The sequence below is a fragment of the Martes martes genome (assembly GCF_963455335.1).
Source record: "Martes martes genome assembly, chromosome: 8".
Lineage (NCBI taxonomy): Eukaryota > Metazoa > Chordata > Mammalia > Carnivora > Mustelidae > Martes > Martes martes.
In genome coordinates this window covers 90,341,758-90,360,217 of record NC_137895.1, presented here as the reverse complement: position 1 = coordinate 90,360,217, position 18,460 = coordinate 90,341,758, and the positions used below count along the sequence as shown (strand labels likewise).

The window sequence follows — 18,460 nt, the reverse complement described above, 5'->3', positions numbered from 1 at the left end:
ATGCCTTAAGCATAACTAGAAAACAGAAGACTTATGACCTTCAAATAATTTGTAGTAATAGAAACACTCAAGTCAACTAGCTGAATTGGAGAATTGGACAGACACTGAAGATAGTGTGCAAAAAATATGGTTGTTACAGATAATTTCATATTTTTTGTAACTTTAGGAAAGAAACTATGATATTAGTAACAAAAAAATTAAGAGTTGATTAAGACAGTGTTTACTCATTCACCATTACAGTATACAATACAATACAATACAATATATTTATTATTCAGAACAATCAGAAAATAACATATTTTATAACCACGGGATTTCTATTTGGAACTGTAACAGTGAGAAAGTGGAACCTACAGACAGTTTGAAGGAACGACACAACATGGTTACTTTCAGTTTAAAGAAAGCTTCAATAAAGTGCTCAGCCTTGCAATTATCTCTGAGACGGATATGGGAGGATATTGTAGAAGTTGAAATTTTATATTTTCTTTGTTGAATCTTCTCAATGACATCCATTCATGTTAATATATATTTTCATTTCTTTCTCAACAACACTGTTAAGCAAGTTTTTGTAAACTTGTTTTACTTGCTGGTTCACCAGGACATAAACAAAAGGGTTCAACGTGGGTGGGGGGCAATTGAGGTGTTGAGAATAACTACTCCTTCGGTCAGTGATGCTCTTTCCTTTGCTGAAGGCTTGACATACATGAATATACAGCTCCCATAAGAGACGGACATGACAATCAAGTAAGAGGAACACGTGGAGAAAGCCTTTTTCCTCTGACTAGCAGATGGAATTTCTCAGGGTCGTGCTAAGGATACACAGGTAGGAGAGAATCACTAATGCCAAAGTGAAGAGCAGAGTGGCAAAAGCAAAGTAAAAGCCAATCATCTCCAAAAGCCATGTATCTGAGCACGAGAGTTGTAAGATGGGGAAATAGTCACAAGAGAAATGATCAATTACATTGGAAGCACAGAAATCTAGCTGGAGGATGAGCATGAGTGGTGGGAAAATGGTAAGAAATCCTCCTAGCCAGGACCCAAAGACAAGCAGGGTGCAGATTTTTTTTGTTCATGATGGTGGTGTACTGAAGAAATTTGCAGATGGCAACGTAATGATCAAAGGACATGGCAGTGAGAAAAAAAAAATTCAGAAACACCCATGAAGATGAAGAAAAATAGTTGAGCTAAACAATTGTTATAGGAAATGGTCTTGATATTTGTAATGATTGCCCCCAAAAGTCTTGAGATAGAGACACTGGTGAATGTAATTTCTAAGAAGGAGAAATTATGCAGGAAGTAATATATAGGAGTCTTGAGATGGCAGTCTATCAAGGTGAGGATGATGATGGTTAGGTTTCCAGTGACACTTAATACATAAACCACAAATAAAAAGATATAGTTGTGGGTGATCTGAGATGCCTAAGGGAATGAACTCTGTAATCATTGTATTATTTCTCATGCTGCTTTTCATTTTCTTTAAGCAAAATCTACTGTTGAGAAATAAAACAGAAAGAAAAAGTACGTGAATAGTAAAGGAATTGAGGATTTAAATGTTCATATTTGCTTCTTTTTTAAAATTTTTATTTAAATTCCGTTGTTTAACATATAATGCAATACTAGTTTCAGATGTACAACTGAGTGACTCAATACCTACATACTACATGCAGTGAAAGTTACAAATGTCCTCCTTAATGCCCATCACCTATTTCACCCATTCCCTCCACCCACCTCCCCCTGGTAACCATCAGTTTGTTCTCTATAGTTAAGAGTCTGTTTCTTGGTTTGCCACCCTGTTTCCTCCTAAGATTGTTTGTTTTGTTTTTAAAATTCCACATATAAGTGAGATCATAAGGTATTTGTCTGTCTCTGATTGACTTATTTTACTTATTATAACAACACATGCACACACACACACACACACACACACACACACACACACTCACACACACCCCATATTTTCTTTATCCACTCATTAGTTGATGGACATTTGGGCTCTTTCAATAGTTTGGCTATTGTGGACATGGCTGCTATAAACATTCAGGTGCATGTGTCCCTTCAGATCGCTACACTTGTATCTTTGCAGTAAATACCCAGTAATGCAATTGTTGGGTTGTGGGATAGCTCTATTTTCAACTTTTTGAGGAACCTCCAACTTTTTTCCAGAGTGGCTGGACCAGCTTGCATTCCCACCAACAGTGTAGGAGGGTTCCCCTTTCTCTGCATCCTCACCAACATCTGTAGTCTCCTAACATGTTAATTTTAGACATTCTGACTGGGGTGAGGTAGTATCTCATTGAGGTTTTGATTTGTATTTCCCTGATGCTGAGTGATGTGGAGCACTTTTTCATGTGTCTGTTGGCCATTTGAATGTGTTCTTTGCAGAAATATCTTTTCATATCTTCTGCCCATTTCTTGATTGGATTAAAATTTATTCCTTGGTGTTGTTTGATAAGTTCTTTATAGATTTTGGATACTAGCCATCTATGTGATACGTCATTTGCAAATATCTTCTCCCATTCTGTCAGTTGTCTTTTGGATTTGTTGACTGTTTCCTTTGCTGTGCAAAAGCTTTCTATCTTGATGGAGTCCCAATAGTTCACTTTTGCCCTTGCTTCCCTTGCATTTGGTGATGTTTCTAGGAAGAAGTTGTTGTGGCTGAAGTTGAAAAGGTTGCTGTCTGTGTTATCCTCAAGGATTTTGATATCTCACATTGAGTTCTTTCATACATTTGAGTCTATTTGTATGTGTGAGGTAAAGAAATGGTCCAGTTTCATTCTTCTGCATCCCAACATGATTTGTTAAAGAGAATATCTTCTTTTCATTGGATATTCTTTTCTGCTTTGTCAAAGATTAGTTGACCACAGAGTGGAGGGTTCATTTACGGGCTCTCCATTCTGTTCCATTGATCAATGTGTTTGTTTTTGTGCCAGTACCATACTGTCTTGATGATCACATCTTTGTAATTGAGCTTGAAGTCCAGAATTATGATGCCGCCAACTCTGGTTTTGTTTTTCAACATTCCTCTGGCTATTTGGAGTCTTTTGTAGTTCCATACAAGTTTTAGGATTATTTGTTCCATTTCTTTGAAAAAATTGATGGTATTTCCATAGGGATTGCTTTAAAAGTGTAGATTGTTCTAGGTAGCATCGACATTTTTACAATAAAAATGTTCTTCCAATCCATGAGCATGGAACGTTTTTCCATTTCCTTGTGTCTTAATCAATTTCTTTCATGAGTATTCTAGAGTTTTCTGAGTATAGGTTTTTTTTTGCCTCATTGGTTGAATTATTCCTAGGTATCTTATGGCTTTGGGTGCCATTGTAAATGGAATTGACTCCTTAATTTCTCTTTCTTTTGTCTTATTGTTGGTATGTAGAAATTCACCCGATTTCTGTGCATTGATTTTATATCCTGACACTTTACTGAATTCCTGTATGAGTTCTAGCAGTTTTGGGGTGGAGTCTTTTGGGTTTTCCACATAAAGTATCATATCATCTGCAAGGAGTGAAGTTTGACTTCTTCTTTCCTGAACTGGATGCTTTTTATTTCTTTTTGTTGTCTGATTGCTGAGGCTAAGACTTCTAGTACTATGTTGAATAACAGTGGTGATAGTGGACATCCCTGCATGCGCCTGACCTTAGGGGAAAAGTTCTCAGTTTTTCCCCATTGAGAAAGATATTCTCTATGGGTTCTTCATAGATGGCTTTGATGATATTGAGGATGTACCCTACATTGTGAAGGGTTTTGATCAAGAAAGGATGCTATACTTTTTCACATGTTTTTTCTGCATCTATTGAGAGTATCATATGGTTTTTGTTCCTTCTTTTACTAATGTATTGTATCACATTAATTGCTTTGCAGATGTTAAGCCCACCTTGCAGCCCAGGAATAAATCCCACTTCTTTGTGGTGAATAATCCTTTTCATGTACTGTTGGATCCTACTGGCTAGCATTTTGGTCAGAATTTTTACATCTGTGTTCATCAAGGTTACTGGTCTGTAATCTCCTTTTTGATGGAGTCTTTGTCTGGTTTGGGGATCAAGATAATGCTGGCCACATAAAATGAGTTTGGTAGTTTTCCTTCTATTTCTATTTTTTGGAACAGTTTCAGAAGAACAGGAATTAATTCTTTAAATGCTTGGTAGAATTCCCCTGGGAAGCTGTCTGGCCTTGGGCTCTTGTTTGTTGGGAGATTTTTGGTGCCTGCTTCAGTCTCCTTACTGGTTATGGGTCTGTTCAGGTTTTTTATTTCTTCCTGGTTCAGTTGTGGTAGTTTATATGTCTCTAGGAATGCATCCATTTCTTCCAGATTATAAAATCTGCTGGCATATAGTTGCTCATAATATGTTCTTATAATTGTTTGTATTTCTTTGGTGTTGGTTGTGATCTCTCCTCTTTCATCATGATTTTATTTACTCGAGTCCTCTCTCTCCTTTTTGAGATGTCTGGCCAAGAGTTTATTAACCTCATTAATTCTTTCGAAGAACCAACTCTTAGTTTCGTTGATCTGTTCTACTGTTCTTTTGGTTTCTATTTCATTGATTTCTGCTCTGATCTTTATGATTTCTCTTATGCTGGGTTTAGATTTTCTTTGCTATTTTTTCTTCAGCTCCTTTAGGTGTAGGGTTAGGCTTTGTCTGTCTTTCTTTCTTTCTCTTTTCCTACCTCATTTCTTATTATAGTTTTTATTTAAAATCTAATTTGTTTGATATAAGGATTACCACCACAGCTTTCTTTTGATGTCCATTAACATGGTAAATGCTTTTCCACCTCCTCACTTTAAATCTAGATGTGTCTTTGGGTCTAAAATGAGTCTCTTGCAGATAGCATTTTTTGGGTCTTTTTTAATTATCTTATCGGATACATGTGTCTTTAATTGATGCCTTCAGCCCATTTACATTGTGTAACTATTGAAAGATATGAATTTGGTGCCGTTGTATTGCCTGTAAGGCGACTGTTACTGTATATTGTCTGTTCCATTCTGATTTATGTTACTTTTAGGCTCTCTTTTTGCTTAGAGGACCCCTTTCAATATTTCCTATAGGGCTGGTTTGGTGTTTGCAAATTCATTTAGTTTTTGTTTGTCCTGGAAACTTTTTATCTCTTCTTCTATTTTCAATGACAACCTAGCTGGATATAGTACTCTTGGCTGCATCTTTCTCTCCTCTAGTGCTCTGAGTATATTGTGCCAGTCATTCTGGCCTGCCAGGTCTCTGTGGATAGGTCTGCTGCCAATCCAGTGTTTCTACCATTGAATGTTTGTTATAGATCTCTCGTCCTGAGCTGCTTTCAGGAGTTTCTCTTTGTCTCTGACACTTGTAAGTTTTACTATTAGATGATGGGGTGTGGACCTATTTTTATTGATTTTAAGTTGGGTATTCTGTGCCTCCTGGGTTTTGATGATTGTGTCCTTCCCCAAATTATTGAATTTCTCTCCTATAATTTGCTCCAATATACCTTCTGTCCCCCTCTCTCTTTCTTCTCCTTCTGAGATCCCAATTATTCTAATATTGTTTCATCCAATGATATTACTTATCTCTTGAATTCTCCCCTCATGATCCAGTAGTTGTTTATCTCTCTTTTTCTCAGCTTCTTTGGTCTCCATTATTTGTTCTGCTATACCACTCATTCTCTCTTCTGCCTCATTTATCCTATCAGTTAGAGGCTCCATTTATGATTGCACGTCATTAGTAGCCTTTTTGATTTTGACTTGGTTAGATTTTAGTTCTTCTATTTCTCCAGAAAGGGATTCTCCAGTATTTTCTATGCTTTTTTCAAGCTCATCTAATATCTTTACATCAGTTCTGACATCTTACTAATGTCCATATTGATTAGGTCTCTGGCAGTCAGTACTGCCTCTTGTTCTTTTTTTTTTTTTTTTTTTTGAGGTGAGTTTTTCCATGTTGTCATTTTATCCAAAGAAGAATAGATGAATGAGAACAAACTGCTAAAAGAGTAACAACAACTCCAGAAAATTATACACTAAACAAATCAGAAAGACAGGAAACCAGGGCAAAAAATAGAGTATGATCAGGCTGGTGAATACAACAGAGGCACACAACTAGATTTTGGGTGTATTTTGGTCTGTTAGAAGAAATTGCCTCCCAAAATTTTTAAGAAAGTAAAACATATATATGTATGTATATGTGTGTGTGTGTGTGTGTGTGTGTGTGTATATGTGTGTGTGTGTGTATGCATATATATACAAAAATAAGTTTAAATATGATGAAGGGATGCAATATAGGTGTAAAGATGAAAATTGAAAAAGGTTTTAAAAAAAGAATTGATAAGATAAGAAGTTGATTGAGAAAAGAAAGAAAAAAAATTTAAAAAAGGGAGAGAATGTGATCAGGTGAAAGACTAGAATAAAGTGATACAATAGATTTACGGTATATTTTGGTCTGTTAGAAGAAATTGTATTCCAAAATTTTAAAGGAAGAAAAACATATATATACAAAAAATACATACATATATATATATATATATATATATATATATATACACACACACACACAAATAGGGTTAAATACAATGAAGTGTTTGACTATGACTAAAAATGAAAATTAAAAACTTCAAGAAAGGAATTGATAAGATAAGATGCTGGTTGAAAAAGGAAAGAAGAAAATTTCAAAAGAAATAGGAAAAGAAAAAATGAATATTAAAAAAAAATTAACTTTGAAAGACTAAAAAATCATGAAAAAATTTTTAGGTTCACAGTTTACGACATTAAGTACATTCACATTGTTGTGCAATGATCACCACTATCCATCTCTAGAACTTTTTCATCATCTAAAACCGAAACTCTGTACCCATTAAACAATAACTCAGCATTCTCCCCTGCCTCCCAGCAGAGTTTGGTACCACTGTTCTACTTTCTGTCTGTATGAATTTGGCTTCTAGTTTCTTCTATAAGTAGAATCGTATAATATTTGTTTAAAAAAAAAAAATCATGGGAAATGGCCATAAACTTTATGTGCTGTATTCCTCCAGCACTGGAGTTTTGAAGTTCTCATTGATTGGTTAACTTAGTCTTAGCTGGATATCCTTGTTGATCTCCTGGGGGAGGGGCCTGTTGCAGTGATTCACAAATGTGTTTGCCTCAGGCAGAATTTTACCTCCCTTGCCAGGGGCTAGGTTTAGTCATCTGCTCTGGTTTGTTCTTGGTAGCTTTTGTTCCCTGAGAGCTTTCAACGCATCTTTGGAGGATGAGAATGAAAATGGTGACCTCCCAATCTGGCCCCAGAGGAGCTAAGAACTCAGGGCCCCACTCTTCAGTGAACCCTCAGAGAAAAGCAGTCAATCACTCCTGTCTCCCTGGTCTCTGGCCACAGTCCATGCTTACCCAGCCTGTGACCAAGCTTTTGTATCTCTGGCACATGGCCCTGTTTGGAATTTCCAAACCCAGCAGATTCCTACCATGAGCTCCCATGCCATTCTCCCCCAGGGAGGAAGGGGGATCTCCTTGGATCTGTTCCTTGCTGGGTTTTTTCTTGCATCGTATAGTAGGACAGTAATTGGTATATACTTTCCTCCTAGAACCACTTTTTCTTTTTCCCAAGGGTTTTGGGCTAATGTGTTATCATTTTCATTTGTTTCCATATATATATGGAAACAAATATTCCATATATATATGGAAACAAATGAAAATGTATGTATGTATGTATGTATGTATATACATATACATACATACATATTTCTTCTCTAATTTCCTGGTTGACCCATTCATTCTTTAGTAATATGTTCTTTAGCCTCCATTTATTTGCAGTCTTTCCAAATTTGTTTTTGTGGGTGACTTCAAGTTTCATAGTGTTCTGGTTGGTCAATATGTGAGGCATTATCTCAGTATTTTTGTGCTTGTTGAGGCCCAATTGTGACCCAGAATGTGATCTATTCTGGAGAATGTCCATGTGCCCTTGAAAAGAATGTGTCTTCTGCTCATTTAGGATGGAGTGTTGTGAATATATCTGTTAAGTCCATCTGGTCCAGTGTGTCATTCAAAGCCATTGTTTCCTTGTTGATTTCTTGCTGAGACCATCTGGGTTATTAAAGTCCCCTACTATTATTGTATTATAATCAAGGAATTCCTTTATGTTTATGATGACTTTTTTTTTTTTTTAATATATTTGGGTGCTCTGAAGTTCGGGGCATAAGTATTTATAATTGTTTGAACTTCTTGTTGGATAGGCACCTTTATTATGATACAGTGCCCTTCTTTGTGTCTTGTTACAGTCTTTGATTTATCTGATCTAAGTATGGCTAGTTTATCTGCTATCATTATGGTTACTCTGGCTTTCTTTTGACATCTGTTTCCATGATAAATGTGTCTCCATCCCCTCACTTTCAATCTGCAGGTTCTTTAGGTCTCAAATGTGTCTCTTGTAGGCAGCATATAGATGGGTCTTTTTTTTTTTTTAATCCATTCAGACACCCTAAGTCTTTTGATTGGAGCATTTAGTCCATTTCCATTCAGAGTAATTATTGATAGATATGAATTTAGTGCCATTTTATTACCTGTAAACTCTTTGTTTCTGGAGATTTTCTCTGTGCCTTTCTAGTTTTTGTCACTTCTGGTCTTTCTTTTCCAGTCAAAGAGTCCCCCTTAATATTTCTTTCACAGCTGGTTTAGTCGTCATGACCGCCTTTAATTTATGTTTGTCTGGGAAGCTCTTTAATTCTCTTTCTATTCTGAATGATAGCCTTGCTGGATTGAATAATCTTGGCTGCAGATTTTCCACATTGGGTACTTTGAATACACATGCCACTTTCATCTTGCCTGCCTAGTGTCTGTGGAGAGATCTGCTGCTAACCTTATTGGTCTTTATAAGTTAGGGACTTCGTTTGTTTTACTACTTTCAGGATTTTTTTCTTTATCTCTATAATATTGCAGATTTAACTAGAGTGTGTCTTGCTGTTGGCCTTCTTTTGTTGATTTTAATGGCAATTCTTTGCGCCTCCTGAATTTGGATGTTTGTTTCTTCTCCCAGGTTAGGGAAATCTTCAGCTATAATATCCTCAAATAAACCTTCTGTCCCCTTTTCCCTCTTTTCTTCTTCTGGGACTCCTATGATACAAATGTTACTACCTTTGATAATATCAGTGAGTTCTCTAATTCACGATCTAAATTTTTCTTTCCCTCTTGTGCAGCTTCATTATTTTCCATAATTATATATCAGTTATTCATTTCTCTGCTTCTTCCATCCTTGCAGTCATTACGTCCAGTGGGTTTCACATCTTAGTTTTTTCATTTTTCATTCAGGCCTGACTAATTTTTAGCTTTCCTATCTCTGTGGTAGGGGCCTCCCTGGAGTCTTGTATGCTTTTCTCAAGCACAATTAATATCTTTATGATTGTTGCTTTAAATTCTGGATCAGGCATATTACTTATATCTGTTTCAGTTTGATCCCTGGTCCTGACCTTTTCTTGTTCTTTCTTTTGAGATGAATTCCTCCATCTTGGCTTTTTGTCTAGGCCTCTGTCTTCTTCTGTATGTTACAAAAGCTTATGTTTCCTGCTCCTGATAATAATGGTTTTATGAAGAAGAGTTCATATAATGCCCATGTCCAGTGCTCCAGGATGTGTCTCTGGTTGTGTGCTGTGTGGACTCTGCTCCTGTGTTTTGGCAGCTCTTTTCCTCAGGTCAGTCCTCTGCAGTGTTTCTCCTTGCCTCCAGTGGGGAATGTCTGGACCTTTTCCAGAGTGTGGTTGAGTTTTAACCAAGTGTCTTCTGGTCTGCTTGCTAAAAGAGACCTGAGGCTACTTCCACTAGAGCTGAAGCTTTGCAGAACTCTAGTCGGTAGATGTGCTGTGTGCAGGGGTTTGTGCTGGTCGGGGGGCCCACTAAACTTGTCCTAAGGCACACTTGCTCTTGAAAAGTAGTACTAGTAGATCACAGCAGGAGAGGACTTGGCTTAAGCAGGTTAGGTTTCCAGTGTTGGTACTGTGTTGCTTACCGAAGTTGGTTTATGCTATGGGGCACAAGAGGAAAATGGCACCAGCCCACTCCTTTTCCCTGGAGAAGAGGGTCCACGATTGCTTCTCCCACAGAAGCACGTTCAGAGGAGCAAATAATTCTTCCTGTTGCATCACTGACGTTTTTCAGTTTGCTGAATTGACACTGTCTCTGGGTAACTTGCCTGCCTGGAGTAGCAGAGTGCTCATTGGCCTATATATGAGACAGGCCTGCTGCCTTTTAAAATTTCATGGTGTGGCAGGACCTGCACTGGTTCTTTGGGAAAGGGTCTTTCCACTCTGGGACTGATACTATCATCTAAGATCATTTTAAGAAATACTTAACTTTCCAGACACCTGTCCAAGTCTGTAATGTCTCATTTGTTCTCTATACCCTTCAGAGGTTTCAGAGTTTTCAAAAGGAATAATATTTACTCCTAATCAGACAATTAGTTTAATATGTTAATGAGCTTACTAAAATTCTTTACCTATAAAATTTCTGGGAGGGAATTATTCCATTTTCCATCATCTGTCCTTTTTGTGGTCAGAAGATATGTATATTTTTGCTTCTGCCTTTATATGCTGGATGCTAACTTTCACTCTAAAAAATTCACATTGGGCAAAACTGAAGCATAAAGTATATCTGCTCAGTGTTAAGACACATGAAATAAATTGTTTTAAATTTTGTACAGGAATGATTACATGGTGTGCTGATATTTACCATATTAAAATAATCATTAAAAGATATTTAGATAAGAACACAAAACCATCATGTGGTCCTATCAGTCACCAATTATTTATGTTATAATGAACAAAAATGTATGAAACTCTTACGAAATTGTAGCAGTTTTAAAAATATCTTCATTGATGTATTTCATATAAATTGTGTGGCTTAATTTTATTCACATATACCATTGAGCATAATTGAGATTACTTGTATAAAGCATAAATTTACCCTATTAAAGCAAAAATATATTCCTGAAAGATAGCATTAAAGACATATTTTATGGTAACTATGACTGGTTTACACAATGTCACTTTTAATAGCTTCTTTAATTTGTTTAAACATAAGTTCTTTGAGATTTTTCAAGTGTCTTTGCAATGTGTTTGTCCTCTGCCATCTTGTATTTATAAACAAATACTTGAAATATTGAAAATAAAGAATAATTCCAGGAGTTTCTCTATAATTTCACACAAAGGGCATAGATAAACTCATTTCTACACCTTAACCCAACTTTCACTAAGGATCTAAGGTCCCATGTTATCCTATGTATTGTCACTTAAAGAAGTATTATTTTAACACTTACAATGAAACAAGTTATAGTTAAAATAAGGGTTAATACAATGTCATTCCAAGCTTGGTGGGCAAGTTGGTATGATCTTAGTAATGTTAATGATTCAGGCTAGCCATAATTTTATCTGCTTTCTTAACAATGGATGCAGGGGGATTAGTTGAATGGATAAACAAAAGGTACCATGGAATTTTGTGTTCTCAAGACACCAGCATTAACCTGTAGTCCAAATTAGGACACAATTTAGATACAATATTTCAGCGATAATGGCCTGAAATCAGAGCAGAAAAATAATAGAAGAGCTTAAATTTTTATAATAGTCCATAACTGCACAAGAAGAAGAAACTTAACAGTTGGGTAACAGAATAACAATTTCTCAATAGCAACAGATTAATTTGTGAACAAGTGACTTTTTTCTCTAATCTTAGGGAAAATATTAAAAATTAATTGTGTTGATTTAGACTGGGGCTGAGGTCTCTATCCTTCTACACCATAAGAGATGTCAAGCTTGCCTTTATGTTTTGTATCTTCCCACTGAATGGTGACATAGAACACCTGACCATGATTAGAGTCATTACCATTTATTCATTCAATGATTACTTCTTAGATGTTTATTATGTGTTGTGGCTAAGCTTAGTTTTGGAGACTACAAAGATGCTAGTGACAGCTGTATGTGTAATTTTCTTCTTACAGCAAAGGGTGAGAATTCTACATTATTTTAGAAATCTCAGATTCTTTTTCTCGTATCCGATACAAGCAACATACCCTCCACCCCACTCGTCTTCTTGTTCACTGCAATGATCTGAGAAGACATCTCTAATATTTAATTTATATTCATTATTTAAGAGATATTTATTTTCTACTGTAACCAGGATGCAGAGGAGTAAGTGCCCCTTGCTCTGGTGTTCCAAAGAGACCAGGTTTGGCCACTCACTGCTGACGAAATACAAAGGCAAAGAAATGCATGGTGGTGAAACAAGAAAGGAATTTATTTCAGTGACACTAACACCAGGAAGACAGTGGACTAGCATCTCAAAGACTGTGACCAAAGTGCCAAAGTTCCAAAGTTCTCCCAGACTTATACAAGGGAAATGTGGGAAATGCGAGTTGGTAGGGACAGGCAGGCAGTAAATTGAAATTGATCATTGTCTTGGAGATACTCTTGTGGAGTCTTGCTGACTGGACAGTTCTTATGGCTTGAGAAGTTAATTTCAGTTCCCATCCTAGAAAACCCAGTCATAGAAAATTATTCAAACAAGGTATTGGAGGAGAGCAATAATAATTTCAAGCAGGGGATATCAACAATTTAGATAGGAATAGGCTTTTTGAGATCTCCATCCTTTTGTTGATTAATTTAAAAAATATTTTAGTAAGTGACGGCACTATGGTAAGCAACAATGGTAGGCAACAATGAACAAAGTATCCCATTTTCTAGCAAAATGTTCATAGTCTGTGAAGATCTAGTATCGAGAAAGATGACATTCCAGTATATGGTGAAACTTCTAATCATATTGATTAGCATACTGTACCATGAGGCTCATATAATCTTATTTGACTATAAATTGCAGCAATACAAAGCCAATTTTATAGATGGAGCAGAGGGCAATGTGAATTTGAGGACTTTAGCGTTGGAGATCTACCATCAGACAGAGTGGTATAGGGCAAGATGAACACCAAAGAGATCTGATTATTTAAGTATACAAAGACTTACTGTGACTAAGTATTATTTATCAGTGAGAGAATCAGTTGTTAATCCCATATTCTATGGTTATAGCTGCAGTTGTTGTTGTGGATAACTCAGTGCTCAATCCAAAAATAACAGAAACTCTTTCCAACAAGAGATGATACTATCATACTAGCATATGTTACATCTGAGATTACCAGTGGAAGAGTTTGGGATTCTAAGCTTCTTTAGTGAAAGCAATTTTCTGCACGTAAGTTTAGGGATCTAAGTTTAATTCCAAAAGAGTAGTTGTCTTCTGAATTTTTAATTTTCTGAGATATGTTATTTTGGAGAGAAATCCCCATAAGCCAAGACTGGCATTTTAGATGAGCTAATTTAGTACTCTTGTGAAGGAAGCGCTTTTGTGGAAAAAATAGCATCCAATTTGACATTCTAAGATTTTTTGGTATATGTTCATGTTGCAAGATTTCTCACCTCCCCCAGCAACTGGTACAATGGCTCCTTTGGGAGGAACAGCTTTGATCTGAATCACTGTTCAGATGCATATTGGCTATATATACATTATTTGTTTCTTATGAATATCTGTCTCATTCTTTAAAAGAAGAAAGCATATTCATTTAAAGGGATTGTTAATATCTTGTGGGGGGTAAGCAAAATGTTAAACAGAGTTTAAAACATATAATGTTGCTCTTTTCATCTGGTTATTGTGTCATGAAGCACCATGAGCAGCAAAGTCTCCAAGTGACACCCTGTACTGGTGGTGTGGGAAGTCCTGAATGGGAATCAGTGCCAGTGTCAGAAGTTTCTGGAGATGGTGGAGCTGCAGATCAGCTTGAAGAACTACAACCCACAGAAGGACAAATGCTTCTCAGACACATTCAGGCTCAAGTCCACTCTCTGCCACAAGTTTTGGGAGACCCAGCAGCACTGTGATGAGTCCAAGATTGTGGATATTCCCCACATGGACACTGAGACACTGAAGAAACTCAACAAGAATAAAAAAATTAGTCAAGAAGATGACCAAGAAGTTTGATGCCTTATTGGCTTCAGAATCTCTGATCAAGCAGATTCCACAAGTTTTGGGTCCAGGCCTGAATAAAGCTGGCAATTTCCCTTCCATGTTGACCCACAATGAGAACATGGGGCTCAAGTGAATGAAGTAAAGTCCACAGTCCAATTCCAGATGAAGAAGTTGCTATGTCTGGCAGTGGCTGTTGGTCACATGAAGATGGCAGATGATGAGCTTGTGTGCAACATCCACTTAGCTGTCAACTTCCAGGTGTTGTTGCTTAAGAAGAATTGACAGGAGGTCTGGGCTTTATACATGAAAAACATCATGGGCAAGCCCCAGCACCTGTACTAAGGCACACCTCGATAAACCCGAGTGCTAACATTAAAAAAAAAAAAAAGAAAGAAAGAAAGAAAAAAATGTAATATACATATGAGGAACACTAGTATTGGTTTTATAGCATAATTTTTTTCTGTGCATAATGAATTGAGTCAATAAAATCAGCTTCTCATGGAAAGCATAAAAGAGAAGTAATGATTCCTTTCAGTTTTCTTTTCCTATCCACATTATTCCCATTCACTTCGCTCACTTTAACACCTGTCATTTGGAATCATTATTCTCTTTGCCCAGGATATCGATTTAATTATATTTTTTACTTTTACCTGGAATTCTTACTGCATTATTGTAAATTCTGTGAGCAGTCCTGTATTTTATATTCTTATGGTCCTGGGTATATATTTTTATAAAAGATTAATAATTCCATACCTAAATGTCTACCTTTTTATCTGTGGCTCAAAATCTTATAAGGTGGTGATGGTCTATTCTAATAATCCAAATGGCTAGTGCATGCCTGCAACGTAGTTGCTTTCAAAGTCTTTTCAGAAATAACATCTAAATGATTTTCACTATAGGAATTAGGAGGAATTATAAATTCCCTTAATCTCAGGAAACAAACTGAGGTTTGCTGGGGAGTGGGGAGGGAGGCGTAAGGTAGCTGGGTGGTATACATTGGGGAGGGTATGTGCTATGGTGAGTGCTGTGAATTGTGTTAGACTGATGATTCACAGAACTGTACCCCTGAAGCAAACAATGCATTATATATATATATATTAAAAAAAATGCAACAGCAAAGGCAAAGAAGACACAGAATGTGGAGAGCTGAAAAAAAAACTTTCGATTATTTGTTCCTATAAAGCATTAAAAAGTACAATAGGTAAGAAAAAAAGAAGGAGGAAGAAATTATATTTGTGAGTTTCCTAATCTTATGATATGCTGTTAATATCCACATAATAGGTATTAAATATTGTTATTGGTTTTTCTTTTAGTTTAACTAGTTTGTGCATGAACTTAATTTGTCAAATATATCTCAGTGTTTCCTACCGTAAATTGATAAATGCCTGAAAAATTCTTAGAAATCTTGACTGTGGTCATTGATATAAATTTCTTCAAAATAGATCTGAGATAGTAGTTGATATGGTGTGGTAGCAGGTTAAACGGAGTGTAAGATGAATGTATGATCCACAATGCAGTTTGAGGGTAAAGGGAGGCTTGATGGAGAGTCTTGGAGACTATCATAAACCTATTCTCAAAAACCCTTTTTACAGGGGCACGTGGTTGGCTCAGTAGTTAAGTGTCTGCTTTCCACTAAGATCATGTTTCCAGGGTCCTGGGATTGACCCCACATCAGGCTCCCTGCTTGGCGGGAAACCTGCTTCTCCCTATTCCACTCCCCCTGCTTGTGTTCCCTCTTTCACTGTGTCTGACTCTGTCAAATAAATAAATAAATATTTAAAAAAAAATTCTTACTGAGGAGATAGTGTGACTTTTTTTTAAACATATGTAATAATGACCAAGAAAGAAAATAAAGGTAAAATTGAGATAATACCCAAAGCAGACAAGGTTTGTCTTATGCATATGACTTTAGGGTTAAAAAGAATCAACATTTAGCAATTATTGTGAAACTGACACTAATTGTGCTAAGGCAGGAAAACTGACATTTTCTTTGACAATGATAACATACCAGGCCGATAGGCTTCTCATGCTTAAGTTACTGCATTGATCAAATTAAATTTTAATTTCATGTAGTTTTTCTCCCCCACTAGAATCTGAGATAAGTTAGAGCAAGAATCCTCCTTCTCATCACTCAATCCCCAAAGCTTGTCATAAGTAAGAAAAGCCTGAATGAGTTCATTAAACATTACAAAGTCCTTTAATGTAACAATCCTAATATTGAACATGAACTTTTATTCATAATTTATTACAAGTGAAAGTCAGGGTGAAGATGAAAGTAACCCAACTAGTCTGGGTTTTGAGGTGAAAGGAAAGTGACTGAAATGCCAGTTCTGAAAGCTGCAATCTCTGTGCATTGAACTTCCAACCTCAATTGCATCATGTTCATTCACCTATAAATTGCAAGCAATAATGTTCGTTTTCTAAGAAGTTTTGTAAAATAAATACTGCATGTGATTTGCTTAATACAAAGTAGAGCGTGTAGAATATTATCAGTAGATGTTATATCTCTTCCATACTTCCCAAAACCCTAAAGTCGGTTCTAGATGCCACAAATAAAGCTCGGTTCTCCAGAAAGGTGAACTTCCAGTGGTTTATCATAGTTTCATCCATTTTATACATTTGGTGTATTTTTACATTGTCTGTTCTTTGCCTATTTTTTAATTTGGAGGCATTTGCTCTGCCTAAGGAAAAATACCTCTGACTAAGAGAGATTAGTTATTAATAGCACCCCATAAAGTTGTTGGCAGGATTAAATGAGTTAATACAAAGAAAATAGCTCTAGAAGGTAGGAATTGATGAAAATTTTTATGTTATCTTCTACCCCCTTCTACCTCCTTTCTCTTCTTCCTCATTAGCATCTTAATTATGATAAACAGTATAAATATATTTTAGTATGTATGTCTCTAATCTTTTAATATTTTTTTTAAGATTTTATTTATTTATTTGACAGAGAGAGAGAGAGAGATCACAAGTAGACAGAGAGGCAGGCAGAGGAAGAGGGGGAAACAGGCTCCCTGCTGAGCAGAGAGCCCGGTTTGGGGCTCAATCCCAGGACCCCGGGACCATGACCTGAGCCGAAGGCAGAGGCCTTAACCCACAGAGCCACCCAGGCGCCCCATAATCTTGTAATATTTTAAAGCAAATATTTGTATTTTATTCCTAGTCCTCTGGTAATTGTGTTTATTTGATTTAATGGAAATGACAAGGAGAATCAGAGTTTTCTAATAACATTCATCTCTATTACTGGGTAAGAATGAAAAGTTCAGAAATCCACATCTATCGGGACACTTTCCATCAAACTAAATGCCCAGTGTCTCTTCAAAGGCAAACCACTACCATTCAAAATCACAATCATTAACCCAGATGTTTTACTGCATTGAACCCAGAATTTACAGAAAATTCTGAAACAATATTCAGTTCATCAAATGTATTGAGGTCAAGGATTGGGAAACTTTAATATGGGAGTAGAAAAAAGGGGAAAATACATAACTCTAGTAAAGGAAAGGGAGTTTTGAGAAAGTGTGAATAATAGTATTTACAAGAACATCATCCTTTTAATGCTCCTTATACTTTCATTTACTGGAAAAAACATAACCTTTTGGAAAGCATCTTTAAAGGCTTGCTTTACTTGCTGGTTCCTGAGGGTATATATAAATGGATTCATCATAGGAGCGACAGAAGTATTCAGAATAGCCACTCCTTTGATCAATGATGTCTTTTCTTTTGCAGAAGGGTTGGCATACATGAATATGCAGCTTCCATAAGAGATGGAAATGACAATCATGTGTGAGGAACATGTAGAAAATGCCTTTTTTCTCTGACTGGCAGAGGGCAGTTTCAGAATTGTTCTAATGATAAACATGTAGGATAAAATTATTAATGCCAAAGTGAAAAGCAGAATCACTATGGCAGAGTAAAAACCGATCACTTCTAAGAGCCATGTGTCTGAGCAAGATAATTGCAAGAGGGGAAAATAATCACAAGCAAAGTGATCAATGACATTGGAACCACAGTAATCTAACTGGAGAAAAAGAATAACTAGTGGGAAGATATTTAAGAATGCTGCCAGCCAAGCACAAAAGACAAATAAAATGCAGACTCTTTTGTTCATGATGGTTGTATAATGCAAGGGTTTACAGATGGCAACATAGCGGTCATAGGACATGGCAGTTAGAAGGTAAAACTCAGTTATTCCCATGAAGATTAAGAAAAATAACTGAGCTGTACAATTATTGTATGAGATTGTCTTGTCTCTGGTGATAATTGTGCCCAGAAATCTAGGAATACAGACAGTTGTAAAGGATATTTCTAATACAGAGAAGTTCCTGAGGAAGAAATACATGGGGGTCTGTAGATGGGAGTCAACCAAGGTGAGAGTGATGATGGTCAAATTACCAGTGACACTTAATATATATGTGATAATTAAGAAGAGAAAAATCATAATCTGAAGCTCTGGGTCATCTGATAGCCCTAGAAGAATGAATTCTGTGGGTACTGTGCGGTTTTTCATTGCCG

The 18,460-nt window shown here is 36.4% G+C and overlaps 2 pseudogenes across 2 annotated transcripts; one reads left to right on the top strand and one right to left on the bottom strand.

The window, feature by feature from the left end:
- Positions 1-499: 499 nt before the first annotated feature.
- On the bottom strand, positions 500-18,455 carry LOC308347126 (annotated as a pseudogene). The gene is made up of 2 exons: positions 17,485-18,455; positions 500-1,490 (listed from the first exon to the last, which is right to left on the bottom strand). The product of its transcript is annotated as an uncharacterized misc_RNA (transcript).
- Positions 13,646-14,287, top strand: LOC308347512 (large ribosomal subunit protein uL1-like; annotated as a pseudogene). The gene has a single exon. The product of its transcript is annotated as a large ribosomal subunit protein uL1-like (transcript).
- Positions 18,456-18,460: the final 5 nt, after the last annotated feature.